This window comes from Lithobates pipiens, unplaced genomic scaffold (assembly GCF_037356315.1).
Source record: "Lithobates pipiens isolate NorthernLeopardFrog02 unplaced genomic scaffold, aLitPip1_a1.2 Scaffold_17, whole genome shotgun sequence".
Classification (NCBI taxonomy): Eukaryota; Metazoa; Chordata; class Amphibia; order Anura; family Ranidae; genus Lithobates; species Lithobates pipiens.
The window spans coordinates 7,737,533-7,752,632 of record NW_027507755.1 but is presented as its reverse complement, the minus strand read 5'-3'; positions in this window follow the sequence as shown (position 1 = coordinate 7,752,632).

Sequence of the window (15,100 nt, the reverse complement as noted above, 5' to 3'; positions counted from 1 at the left end):
AGGTCAAATCCAAGTTCAGCCAATAATCGCATAAAGACGCATGTGCATTTGCTACACGTATCCAATATGTGTCCAATATTAGTATTTTGGCTAATAATACTGCCACCGCAGACTACTAGTATAAATAGTGCATGAATTCAATAGGGAACGTTCATCCACTAATGCAAACAGTGCGGGTCTTCAATTGGAAACCTTCATCCCCGGTGCGCCACTCAGTGTTGTAATATGTAAATGCTCTCACCAGAACTTACGCCCCTTGTGGGGCTAGATGGACCTTCACAATGTAAGCCACTGTGTCGCTCTCTGGCTGCTGATGGTGCACTGGGTGAAGTTTCACTGTTCCGTTCGTATAGTCTCCATCAAAAGTTATACATGAGGAAAGACACATCCAGAGTGTAATACGTTCTTAAACAAAATCCTTTGTTTATTTAGGTTAAAAACTACTCACATTTATTGTTAAAAACACATGCATGTAATCTCCGCCGGTCGTTTCTGTCCGTTCGGATGGGTGCACGAAACGTGGCCCCCATGTGTCGGTAGAGATATATGAGAGAAAAAATCATTTGCTCTAGAAGGGTCCAACTCATTATTAGAAGAGTATACATTTTTTAAATGTGTTTTGAATTTTTGTAATATTTTTAAAGGATTATTTGTGTATACACCCCTAGAGATTTTCAGACATATCGGTTTCATTGGGTTCTGGCAGAATTTTAATGCCCTTGCTAATAGTGTGTGAGGTTTATTCGCATTGATATAGAAATTGTGTTGTGATCTCTTGATGGTTTCATCCACTGCTTCAGTAAGGAATAGATCAAATTCCAATTTAGCTTTGTCAAGATTTATTTTAGATTAGGGATGAGCCGAACACCCCCCGGTTCGGTTCGCACCAGAACTTTCGAACGGACCCCAAATTCGTACGAACGTTAGAACCCCATTGAAGTCTATGGGACACGAACGTTCGAAATGAAAAGTGCTATTTTTAACGGCTAATATGCAAGATACTGTCCTAAAAAGGGTTTGGGGACCTGGCTCCTGCCCCAGGGGACATGGGTCAATGCCTAAAATGTTTTTAAAAATTGCCGTTTTGGCAGGAGCACTGATTTTTATGACGATTAAAGTGAAAAAGAAAAGTGAAATATTCCTTTAAATATGGTGCCTGGGGGGTGTCTGTAGTATGCCTGTGAAGTGCCACGTGTTTCCCGTGTTTAGAACAGTCCCTGCACAAAATGACATTAAACGGAAATAACACCATTTAAAACTGCTTGCGGTTTTAATGTTATATCTGGTTCCTGCAATATGGTTGAAGATCATTGAGAAAAATGGCATGGGTAGCCCTCCCTGCCCATTACCAGCCTATTTGGGTCTTGTACGCATATTAAGGGGAACCCTGTACCCATATTAAAAAAAGGAAATGCGTGTGGCCCCCAGGCCCTATATACTCAGAACAGCAGTATACAGGCGGTGCAAACAAGACAGGGACTGTGTAGGTTTGTTGTATTAAGTTGAATCTGTTTGTAATTTTCAACTGGTACATTTTTAAAGTGTAGCTCCAGTCAAAAAAACTATTTTTAAGCTTTTTGGAAAACATAGGGAAGGGTTATCACCCCTGTATAATTTGTTTTGTCCTCCATCTTTTTTCATCTCACTTGCTGTTGTCTCCTTCCGTTTGCAAGTAGGAGATGTTTGTAAATTGGATGTTTGAAAGTAGGGGCCTGCCCTATATGCTCTGCAGAAATGGCGGAACAAGGTGTTGGTTTTGCCACAACATTGTAAGCCCTCAAAGTGACTCTTGGTGGGCGCTGGAGCGCCCTGCTGTGAACGATTATATCAAGAATTGTAATTACATGCCATTGTTGAACAGTGGTAGAAAAATTGACCTTTGGTGGTTGTGGTGCTGGTGCCACAACACTATAAGTCCTCACCGTTACTCTGGGTGGGCACAGGAAGGGGCCCTCCTGTGAAATATTATATCAAGAATTGTAATTACATGTCCCTGTTAAACAGGGGCAGAAAAATTTGGCCTTAGGCACTGCTGCTGGTGCCACCACACTGCAACCTCTTCCATATACTCTAGTTTTATTGCAGGAATTAGCCCTGCTGCAAAGCATTGCATCAAAAATTGTACTTAAACGCCCCTGTTAAACAGGGGCAGAAAAATTGGGCCTTAGGCACTGGTGCTGGTGCCACCACACTGCAACCTCTGCCATATACTCTAGTTTTATTGCAGGAATTAGCCCTGCTGCAAAGCATTGCATCAAAAATTGTAATTAAACGCCCCTGTTAAACAGGGGCAGAAAAATTGGGCCTTAGGCACTGCTGCTGGTGCCACCACACTGCAACCTCTTCCATATACTCTAGTTTTATTGCAGGAATTAGCCCTGCTGCAAAGCATTGCATCAAAAATTGTACTTAAACGCCCCTGTTAAACAGGGGCAGAAAAATTGGGCTGATGGCATCAACCAGAACCAGAAATGTTCTTCCAACATATCAGCGGAGGAGGAAGAGGATAGACAATCAACATAACAGGACAGTCACTCAGCATCAGCATAGGCAGTCTTGAAGGGATGTGATATTTCCAAAAAAAATATTCTGTTACATCAGCTTCAGGTGCTTGGTAGCTGTGGGTGATCCAAGACTGATTCATCTTGATGAAGGTCAGTCGATCAACTGATTCGGTGGACAGGCGCACCCTGTGATCGGTAACAAAGCCACCAGCAGCACTGAAGGTGCGTTCCGAAAGAACGCTGGATGCAGGACAGGCCAGTAGCTCAATTGCATACTGTGCAAGCTCTGGCCAGTGATCCATCCTCAAGACCCAGTAAGCCAGAGGATTTTCGGTGGGAAAGGTGTCCAGGTCTGACCTTGCCCCTAGGTATCCCTGCACCATGTAAATCAGACGCTGGCGATGGGTGCTGGAACCGATCATACCTTGGGGCTGCGGACTAAAAAATTGTCTGAAAGCATCAGTCAGACGGCCACCTTCTCCACCGCTCCTTCTGACCGATGCCTCAGCAACACGTTGTCCAGGACCAGGAGTTTGTAACCTCCCAGTCTCTGGGAACGCGTTGCACAGACCTTTCTGCAAGGCCTCCCAGAGATGTCTCATCCTCTGCTCCCTCTGCGATGGCAAGATAAGGTCGGCAACCTTACCCTTGTACCGTGGATCAAGGAGAGTGGCCAGCCAGTAATGGTCCCTCTCCTTGATCCGAAGAATACGAGGATCCTTCCGCAGGGTTTGCAGGATCAGGGAGGCCATGCAGCATAGGTTAGCTGAGGCATTCGGTCCGGAGTCCTCTGGGTCACTAAGGACAACATGATCCGCAGCTACCTCCTTCCAGCCACATACAAGTCCACGTGTTTCTTGGGACTGTAAATCATCCCTACAAAACTGCTGCTGCTGCTGCTGCTGATGCTGAGTGCCAGCCTCCACCTCCATGCTGACACAATCATCCTCCTCCTCCTCTTCCTCCTCCTCATCCTCTTCCTGTGTGATGGGTGGCACAGCAGGAACACTGTCTGGATAAAGGGGGCCTTGAGAGGCAAGGAAGTCCTCCTCTTCCTGCCTCTGTTCTGCCTCAAGTGCCCTGTCCATTATTCCACACAGCGTATGCTCAAAGAGATGGACAAGAGGTACAGTGTCACTGATGCATGCACTGTCACTGCTCACCATCCTTGTGGCCTCCTCAAACGGTGACAGGACAGTGCATGCATCCCTGATCATGCCCCACTGACGTGGTGAGAAAAAACCGAGCTCCCCTGACCCTGTCCTGGTGCCGTAGTCGCATAGGTACTCATTGATGGCCCTCTGCTGCGTGTGCAGCCGCTGCAGCATGGCCAATGTTGAGTTCCATCTGGTGGGCATTTCACATATAAGGCGGTTCTTGGGCAGGTTCAACTCCTTTTGGAGCTCAGCCAGCCGAGCAAAGGCATTAAATGATCGGCGGAAATGCACACAGACTTTCCTGGCCTGCTTCAGGACATCCTGTAAGCCGGGGTACCTGCCCAAGAACCGCTGAACCACCAGGTTAAGGACATGAGCTACACAGGGCACATGGGTCAGTTGTCCTTGTCGGAGGGCGGAGAGGAGGTTGGTGCCATTGTCACAAACCACCATTCCTGGCTTAAGCTGGCGTGGCGTCAACCACCTCTCGGCCTGCCCCTGCAGAGCTGACAAAAAATCCGCCCCAGTGTGGCTCCTGTCCCCCAAACAAACCAGCGCAAGCACGACATGGCATCGTTTTGCCTGCGTACTTGCGTAGCCCCTGGAACGCCTACGAAGCACCGCTGGTTCTGAGAACAGAGCACTGGAAGAGGCCATGGAGGAAGAAGAAGAGGAGGGGGTGGAGGAGAGAGGTGTGTCACAACCAATAGTAGCATTTTGGAGGCGTGGTGGCGGAACAACCTCCAACACTACTGCACCTTGTCCTGCATCCTTCCCAGCTGCCAGAAGAGTGACCCAATGGGCCCTGAAAGACAGGTAACGTCCCTCTCCATGCCTGCTGGACCATGAGTCAGCGGTAATATGCACCTTACCGCTGACCGCCCTGTCCAGCGAGGCAAGGACATTGCCTTCCACATGCCGGTAGAGAGCCGGAATCGCCTTCCGTGAGAAAAAGTGGCGTTTGGGGACCTGCCACTGAGGAACCGCACATTGTACAAACTCAAGGAAGGGGGCCGAGTCTACCAACTGAAAAGGCAGCAGTTGAAGTGCTAGCAATTTAGCCAGGCTAGCATTCAACCGCTGGGCATGTGGATGGCTGGGAGTGAACTTCTTCCGCCGGTCCAGCAGCTGGGGCAGGGACATTTGCCTGCTATAATCGGACGTGGGTGTACCGCTAGCAGGGTTCCCGGAAGCACTTTGCTGTGACACACCTAATTCTACACCTTCATTCCTCTCAGAGCAGGTTTCAGAGAGGACTGAAGGTCTAGTGGGGTTGGAGATGCCAGCTGATGAGGAGCAAGGAGAGGTCCGCTTTGTTCTTTGGTGTGGGTCTTTGAGGTACGCTTGCCAACGAGCTGCATGGCAGGTCAACATATGTCTGGTCAAGCATGTGGTGCCCAAGCGGCTGATGTTTTGGCCATGTGAGATACGCTTGAGACATATGTTGCAAATAGCAGCGGTGCGATCTGATGCACTCGTCTCAAAAAAGCCCACACCAAAGAACTTTTAGAATAACGCGCAGAGGCAGCGCTCTGCACAGGCGGAGCTCTGCGGTGTGATTCAGTCGGTGTGCTGCCCCTAAGCTGGCCCCCGGAGGGCATCCTGCCTCGTTGGACATGTGCCTCCTCCTCCTCCTCCCTCCTTCCAGGCACCCACGTGGAGTCAGTGCCCTCATCATCCCCTCCCTCTTCATCGCTGTAGCAAACCTGGCAGTATGCTGCAGCTTGTGGAACATGACTGCCAGATTTCTGTCCTTCTTGAGCATCCCCTCTCTCTGCGCTCACGCTACTGCCTTCCTCTAGCTGAGTGTCATCATCAGAGCCCACAAAACACTGGGCATCCTCCTGGAGCATGTACCCAACCCTGTGCTCAAAGAGTTCAGGAGACTCCTCAGGAGGACGTGGTGGGTCTAGGGAAGGAGTCACTGATGATGACATTGAGAGGAGGGAAGACGATGCGTTGGCAGCTGCTTTGCTAGTACCCTGAGACTGGGTGAGAGAGGATGAGGAGGATAAAGAGGGCTTGGTCATCCACTCTACCAAGTCGTTGGCATGTTGCGGTTCAACATGTCCAGCTGCCGAAAAGAAGGACAAGCGTGTCCCATGGCCACGTGCTGATGACAATGCACCGCGTCCACGACCAGCACTGTTGTCTCTAGACACAGAGCCTGCTTGCCCTCTTTTATCGGCTCGTGCCTGTCTGCCTCTCCTTGCTGGCCTTCCAGACATGGTAATGGCCTGAAGGGAGTTGGGTAAAAAAGCAGTTGGGTAGTGTATATTGTGCTAGAGGCACACAACACCCACTAACTCCTACAGATGCCTTTATTATAGAACACCAGAGATAAAGGGGTATATACAGATGTATACTGTGCTGTGCTGGAGGCACACACAACTTCCAATAACTCCTGCAGATGGCAAGTGGGCTCAAATAGAGAACAGCTATGTAGGTGGATATAGCGGTATGTACTGGGTACAGAGCACGCAGACAGCACGCACTATCTCCTAACACTACTGACTGCAAGCTCTATTATAAAAGATAGATCACTAGCTATATAGGTGAGGTGAATATAGCGGTGTATACTGCGGTCAGGGCACGCAGACAATAACCAGAGAACACCAGAGATAAAGGGGTATATACAGATGTATACTGTGCTGTGCTGGAGGCACACACAACTTCCAATAACTCCTGCAGATGGCAAGTGGACTCAAATAGAGAACAGCTATGTAGGTGGATATAGCGGTATGTACTGGGTACAGAGCACGCAGACAGCACGCACTATCTCCTAACACTACTGACTGCAAGCTCTATTATAAAAGATAGATCACTAGCTATATAGGTGAGGTGAATATAGCGGTGTATACTGCGGTCAGGGCACGCAGACAATAACCACTACACAACAGCAAGATCGAAAATCAGCCGAAAACGATCGGTGTGTACTGTGTTGAAGGTACACAGAACACCCACTGCTTCAGACGCCAACACACTACACAAGGCCGCCGCGCTGGTGGCCTTATATAGTGTGGGGCGTGCACTACACAGCCTGAGCTATGATTGGCCACAGGCATCCTGCCTGTGGCCAATCATGGCTCTCCTCGCTGCTGGCGCTGCGATTGGCCAAGCATGCGGGGTCACAGTGCATGCTTGGCCAATCATGAGCCAGCAATGCACTGCGCCATCGCAGTGCATTGTGGGCCATGAGCGCCACACGAATTTGGCGCGAACGGACCAAAATGTTCGGACTTCGCCGAACAGATGAACAGCCAATGTTCGAGTCGAACGTACGTTCGACTCGAACACGAAGCTCATCCCTATTTTAGATAAAGAAGAAGGGTTATTTTGAAATGCTGTGTGACATTTATTGAAATTTGTTTCTAAAGTCTGACAAAGGATTTTCCGCTCTCTGTTGAATATGTTTGCTTGCTGTAGACATATGCCACGGAGAACAGGTTTGTGTGCTTCCCATAATGTAGTCGGTGAGATGTCAGGTGTGGAGTTATATTTTATTTAATCTTTGAGCGCAATTTCAATATTATTTTTATGAGCTGGATTTTTGAGTAGGAAATCTCTTAATATCCATGTTGGATCTTTTTTTTTGGAATTATAGAGGCAACAGTAATGTAAAGCGCACATGATCGGACCATGGGATGGGAATAATTTTTGTAGATATTATTTCTGGAATTAGCCCTATGGACATAAATATATGGTCTATCCTAGAGAATGAGCGATGAGGGAACGAGTAATGTGTGTATTGTCTCTTGGTTGGATTCAGTTCTCTCCAAGTATCTACTAGGTTATGTTTTGTAATTAGTTTTGATAAGAGTTGTTTGTCTGCTGTATGTGACTGTGGGATTGGTGATTTATCCAAAAATGGAAATATGGTCTGATTAGAATCTCCACGTAGAATTGTAGTACCTATTTTGTGGTGTTCTATAGTTTGAAATAAATGAGAAAGAAAAGAAATAGGATTTTTGTTAGGAGCGTAGTATGATGTAATGGTGATAGCGGTATCGAGTAGGTGTCCTTTAAGAATCGAGTAACGACCTTCTGGATCCTTGATTTCCTTCATTAGTGAAAATGTTGTATTGCGATGGAAAGCTATAAGCACACCTCGTTTTTTAGAGGAGGCCGAAGCTGTGTATACTTGGGGGTAGTCTTTACTGAAAAATTTGGGAGTGAATTGTGACGCAAAATGAGTCTCTTGGAGGCAAACTATATGTGCTTTTTTGGATGAAAATGTGCGGAAGGCTTTAGTGCATTTGTGTAGAATGTTTAGTCCCTGAGTATTTAATGATATGATGTTTAATGGGGCCATGGAGTTGGGAAAAGTAAATATGTGTTGGTGTTTATGTTAGAACGTGTGTCATATAAGAAATTATTTGTCTCCAGAGTATAGGGGTGGAGGGAGGAGGGGAAAGGAGATAATGACTGAAAAAGAAAATACAATTAATATACAATATTGAAATATATCTTAACATATCTATATTCTTAATGTGTCCGTTGGGAGGAGAAAAACTCTCCCTCCAAGGGTACATGAGCCACTGTCAACTGCCCGGTGTACACCGAGCTGCTGAGGGTAGCAAGAGAGGGTGCAAGGAACTTCCCTGCAGAACACCAAGAGCCAATCATATAATTTCATTTTTCAAGCAAAAAATAAAAAAAGTAAGATTAAGGCAACCTCAGAGACAAAGAAGAGAAGAGAGAGAAAAAAAAACTGTTATAATAAGGTGCCTAAATTATTAGGAACATTTCTTAAATAAGATTATGATAAAAATATTGATTGGAAGTCAGAGAAAAAACTCGGCAGTAGCCATGACTATTGTATAACTGATGTGACTTACTGACCCAACATTTTCCTTCTTAAAAACTGCTACGCCCCTCCCCATCTACTACCCCAGAAATTGAGACCGCACCCATCTGGAGTAAAACATGGCAGTAGCAGCCAGTTATCTTTATTATCAAAAATATTCAAACAATTAACATAAATAACATAAATTAACATAACTAAATCAGGTAGTAAGGCACTTCCTACATTGCAACTCCTCCCCGTTGGTCTGTGCTAGGATAACCCACCAATCACCATAAACTATTAACGGCACTGCGGTACCCTAACTATAACGGACCTCAAGCTGACAAACTAGCTCAGAGGCCAAACACTGCCCGCAGTGCACCTGATCACCCACTGTAGCTAAACTACTGTTAGCTATATCACCAACCGACGGGTACTATACCACCGATAGACCCCGAACTCTTCCATCCCTGGGGTAAAATCCTTCATCCGCACAGACCAACCACATGCCACAGCAAGCAAGGGGAACACCTTACCCTTGCATGCCCTGCCACACCCTCACAGCTCGCTGGATCCCGTCCTGGATCCCCAGGGACCAAATATCGTTACCCACATCGTTCAGGTGAACCCCATCCCTCTTCAGGTAGCGCCAGGTGTCCACTTCCAATTCAAGATGCCGGATAGCCAAACCCCCATTCCTGACGACAAAACCACTAACTTCCTTATTGACCTTTTTTCGGGCCCTGTTCAGCCGGTCTATCGACCTTGCGAACCGCCATGCTGTCCTGGCCACCATGTCAGACCACACAATAACCATGTGTGGAAAAGCAAGGCGTAGCTGCCAAAAATCGAACTTGATCTCCTTGATGAGATCCAGCATGGTCCTGACCCCCAGGTCATTGCCACCGACGTGCAGCACCAGTACATCCGGAGGCCCGTCCCAGCGGGCAAAACGGTGGACTTCCGACACCGCCCTGCCCCATAGCATGCCCGGCAACCCCAGCCAGGGTATCAATGCCTCTTGCCTAGAAAACCCAAGCTGGCGCCCAACCGGACGGGCATCTCCCCGTCTAGCCCCCCAACAAACATATGAGTGGCCCACTATCCACACCCTGCCCAGCCGGCCGCCTGTAAGAAAAGGAAGAGAAGAAAAAACATACCCCCAACATCAATATAAAAACATACCAAAACACAAAGAAAAAACCAACAATCAACAATAAGCAGTCACTTATCCCCCACCCAGCACTTCACGCAACCAACAAATGAGGGCGAACGTACAACCGAAACCTCCTGGATTCCCACCTCCCAATACGCTTAACCGCCGCCTCATCCAGACCCCACCGGACCGCCTCAGTGGCCGACCCAATGTGGAAGGAATGTGAGGAAAACTTTTTGCTCCCCCCAAACCCAAGGCCTGCAAGCATCGCTGAAAAATCGCAGAAAACTAGAAACGCAAGAGAAATTGCCCATCTTGATGCACCAAAAATGGCCCGGGGATCGCAGGGCGAACCGTCAAAATTTTTTGCACCAACCCAATCGGGCACAAAGGCGAACTCGGCAAGGCAAACACCTGCACCGACTTGCCCTTGCCCTGTTTATCCGTTTTGGAGTGGCATACCCGGATGGACAACCTGTCCACCTCACACACCATCGCGTCCCAGCCCAAACCACCCTGCCGGCTCCGCGATGGGCTAACCAGCTCGCTAACCCGGAAAGCCCCAAAAAATGCCAAAGCAAAAGCCGCTCTGAACAAAACCACCTCGTATGGTGACGAACAGGCCCCCACCACCTGCTCCAACAACCGGCCCAAAAGTTCGAACGAAACCGGGCGCCTAGAATCCCTCCGGACCTGAGAACGCCCATAACCCTTCATGGCCTGACTGACCAAGAAATCCTTTGTCGCGTCCGGCAAACCCTTGAGCTTGAACCAAAACGCCAACCCAGCTAATTTTTTAGTAAGCCCGGACGCAGACACCCCAGCTTCAAAGTTCCTGGCCACAAAATAAACAACCAACAAGCGTAGATCCTGTTCCTCCTGACCCCCCGTGGCCTGCTGCATGAATGCAGCCCACTCACTCCACACCCTGCTGTATGCGGGCCATGTCGCCTCGCTCATCGACCGCCATATCCAGCCCGTTACTCGTCCAAGACAATCCTCCACAGCCATTCCGGACAAGGGACCCCTTGCTGTTCCGCCCCCGGTGCCAATTCCCGAAACCTGTCCCACTGGAAGCGAGACAAAGCATCAGCGATGACGTTCTCAACGCCTGGAAGGTGCACAGCATAAATAAACACATTCAACTGTAAGCAGCGCAACACAAGGTGCCTGAGCAAACGTACCACCAGCGGTGATGCCGCCGACACCTTGTTGATCACCTGCACCACCCCTAAATTGTCCCCATGAAAGCGCACCTTCACATTCCGGAAAGCCTCCCCCCACAGTTCGACCGCCAAAACCACCTGAAAAAAGCTCCAGCAGCAACATGTTTTTAACCAGGCCCGCCTCCTTCCACGCAGCCGGCCAAGGCCCCGCGCTCCATTTGCCCTGAAAAAAGGCACCGAAGCCCGCCGACCCCGCCGCATCCGTGTACAGTTCCAGATCAAAGTTGCTGACCGGGCCCGACATCCACAGCGCCCTGCCGTTGAAATTAGCCAGGAACGCGTGCCACGTCGCAAGGTCATCCCTATGTGCCTTGACCAAGCGCACATAGTGCTTGGGCGAGGTGGCCCCAGCAGTACTGGCCAACAGCCGTCGGCAGAACACCCTCCCCATTGGCAGTATGCAACACGCAAAGTTCAGCTTACCCAGCAGCGATTGCAGCGGCCTAAGTTGAACCTTGCATAATCCCAACATCCCGCAAATCTCCGCTTGGAGCGCCCTCAGTTTCTCCTCCGGCAACCTACACTCCATCCTCTCCGAGTCCAGCACAATGCCCAAGAAGCTCAACACCGTCCGCGGGCCCTCCGTCTTGTCCGGAGCCAAGGGAACGCCAAACTTGTCCGCAACGTGTTCCAGCGTAGCCAACAGTATCGCGCACAACTCCGAAGCACGCGGGCCCACGCAGAGGAAGTCGTCCAGATAGTGGATCACTGAGTTCAATCCCGCGACCTCCCGCACCACCCACTCCAAGAAAGAGCTGAACCTCTCAAACAGAGCACACGATATGGAACATCCCATGGGCAGGCATCTATCGACGTAGAACCCGTCCTGCCAATGACAACCCAGCAATCGGAAGCTGTCCGGATGGACCGGGAGCAGCCGGAAGGCCGCCTCAATGTCGGTCTTAGCCATCAATGCCCCCTTCCCATACTTCCGGACCCAAAAGACTGCCGCGTCAAAGGACGTATAAGACACCGCGCAAATCTCAGGGTCAATAGCATCATTCACCGATCCCCCTTTTGGATACGAAAGTCGATGAATGAGCCGAAATTTATTAGGCTCCTTTTTGGGCACCACACCCAAGGGAGACACCACCAAATCTGGAATGGGCGCCGTCGGGAAGGGGCCGCTCATGCGCCCCAAAGCCACCTCCTTCTCCAGTTTCGCAGACACCACCTCGGCGTGAGCCAACGCCGAACGCAGATTACGAGCCAAAGGGGGTGCCACCCCCAGTTGTGCCGGAATATGAAAACCTTCCGCAAACCCCCAGGCCAGCAACTGCGCCGCTTCCCAATCCGGATACCTATCGAGAAAAGGCAGCATCTTTCCCACTTTCACCGGAGTTTTCCCCTTTTCCAGCCGCATCACCGGACTTGCCCTTTCCTTGCTTGAAACAGTGGGACGAAGGGTGACCCCCACCGCAGCCAGTGCATTCGTGCTTGTACTTGCACGACCCCCCGAACCTACAGGACCCCTCGTTAAACTGCCAACACACCCCTTTTTTCCTTGTGGCCGGTTGTCCGGGGTTAGTGGACTCACCGGCCCCGCCTGGAAAAAACTGGCCAGTCGACCGCGCTGAAGTCATAAGGCGCATCCAAAGACTGATGTCCTTATGATCCCAACGTAAGGACGTGCGAATCGCCCTCCGCTGATGAAACTGTTCGTCGTAACGCAACCACGCCGTTCCCCCGTAGACCCGATAGGCTTCTCCCACGGCGTCCAAGTAGCAAAACAGCGCCGAGCAGTGCTCCGGGTTCCTCTCGCCTATCACACTAGCCAAAATCGCGAACGCCTGCAGCCAATTGGTAAACGTCCTGGGAATGAGCCTGTAGCGCCGCTTCTCCTCATCCTCCTTCTTGTGATCCTCCGGCTTCACCCTATCCAGATTGAACTTCTCCAGCGGCAGCAGGGCGAAGATCTCCACATACTCACCCTTCCAGATCTTCTCGCGGACCTCAGGCTTCAGATGAGCCCCGAGGGGCCCCTTGAAGCAAACATATACCTCACATTTCGCCAAATCCGCTAAACGGACCAAGTCCTGTTTTTTGGAGGCCTCCGAAGCCGTCCCACCCCCAGCGGGTGCCGAACCCGCCCCCAGGTCAGCCACCGCAGCCTCTTCGTCAGGCGCGGCCGGCTCCGCAGCCCCCATCGTCGACCCCCCCGCCCCCCAACGTCCACCCCGTCCCCCGTTCCCGGGGCCACCCAAGCCGACACCGGGGCCCTAGCCCCGCCCACTCCCGGTTCGAACCGATGGACCCGCTCCTTCAAACCCACCAGAAAACCTCTCAACCACTCATCCGCCGCCGCGCGGTCCGTGACCGCCGCGGTCGGCGCAATGGGCGCGGCCCCCTCCGGCCACCCGCACCCACCCGGCCCCCACCCACCTCCCCCCCCACATTGCCAGACATAGGATAACAAACATAAGCGGACTCACCGTGTTGCCTGGATGGAGTCCCACCAGCCGAGGGTCCCGGGTCCACTGCCGTCGGAATGCTGTGCCGTCCCTCGTCCTCCGACTGCGACAATTCTCCCTCCGAGCGGACGTCCGCCAACTCCGCCTCGCCTGCCGGCTGCCATCCATCAGAAACGTCACTGGGTGCCGGGGATCCGCGGAGCTCCCTGGTCTTCTGCAACCCGCCAGATCCGCCTGCCGACTTCCGCGAGGACTTGCCAGGGCCAGCTTGCCTTCGATCGCAGTGCCGCCCCAGACCACTGCAGGCAGCCGCCGTCTCTCCGCCGTCCGCCACAGCCCGCCGTCCCATAGCAGGCTGCCGACCATCAACCCCAGGAGCGCCACCTGCCGACAGTCCCCTGCGCCCGGCAGCCATCCTCCCGGGCGTCCCCGATGCCAGCCCTGCCCCCGCCGTCTCCAGGCCATGAGGTGGGGCCCTCCGCACAGTCCCGGGCCTCCTGCTCCCGTCCGCCACCGGCCGTGAACTTCCAGCACCCCTCCCCCACCTGGCTCTCATCAGCTCCATGGTCCCCCAGCTCCACAGTCCCCCCTGGCTGCTCCGCAGGCCACGGCGCGCGTTTCGCGGGTGGGCCTGAGTGTCCCCTGCCATCCCTGCCGCTGCCTCCACGTGTCCCAGGTCGGGGGGGGGGAAGGGGGGTCCGGTGCAAAGCGAGCCGGCGGCCGGGAGCGCCGCGCTCGCGCCCGCCCGCCACCTTCCCGCTCGGCCACCGGGGGTACCTCACCCAGCGCCGCCGCCAGCCTCGCCTCTAGCCATCCCGGTCCACGGGATGCCGATTCGGCCTTCAGCCGCGCGAAAAGGTCCTCCACGGCCGCCATGTTCCAGCTCCCAGCTCAAGCTCGTTTCCCTGCAGACTGAGGAGGGGAGGAGCTGCCCACTCTAACACATTAACACTGCTCCTTACCTCCCAGCCTCTGCATGGCAACGCCCCTTCAGGACACAGGACGTCTTCCACAGTTAACCCTGTCATGCCCGCCCTCCGCCTATTTCTCTGTCTTGCTGCGGGCTCTCTTTCTGTTGAAAAGGCAAGATAGTATCCTCAGTACAGGTGTTTATCAGTCCATAGTGTCAGCCAGATCTGGATCCGGAAGTGGAGATTGTATGCGACTTCTTTTCTGTGGATTGTAGTCTTCTTCTCTTCTGGAAGCAGAGGAGGGATTATCAGCATATGAGGATGATTTTTGGCGAGTGTCCGCAGCATCTCTTGATGTGTTTATCATCCCTAGTTTCTGTAAAGTAGTTTGCAGGTCCTTAGCTGTTCGGCATATATATTTGCGACTTTGGAAAGTAAAACGCACTGAAAAAGGAAAGCCCCATTGGTAGATTATGTCATTTCGCTGTAATATTTGCAATAGTGGTTTCAGGGTCCTTCTTTTGTTGATTGTAATTTGTGAGAGGTCTGTGAATAATTGATATTTATGACCCTGGAAAATTAGGGGATCTTTATTTCTAGCTGTATTTAGCAGCAGTAGTTCCTTAGTGCGGTAGAAATGCAATTTTGTGATAATGTCACGGGGAGGACCATCTGTTTTCTTTGGTGCTAGGGCTCTATGAACCCGGTCCATTTCAAGACGCTCTAGTGGGATAGCTGGTTGTAATTCTTGAAAAAGTGCAGTAATAGCACCGTTTAAATCAGTCACAGATTTGGGTATTCCTCTAATACGTATATTGGAGCGTCTTGCGCGATTTTCGAAATTTGGATTGTAATATGTAATTTTCCTCTTTAAGAAAATCAATTTCTGAGGCAATGTTAGATGTATAATTTTCCATATCGTCTGCTCTAATTTCCAGTGCCGATGTAT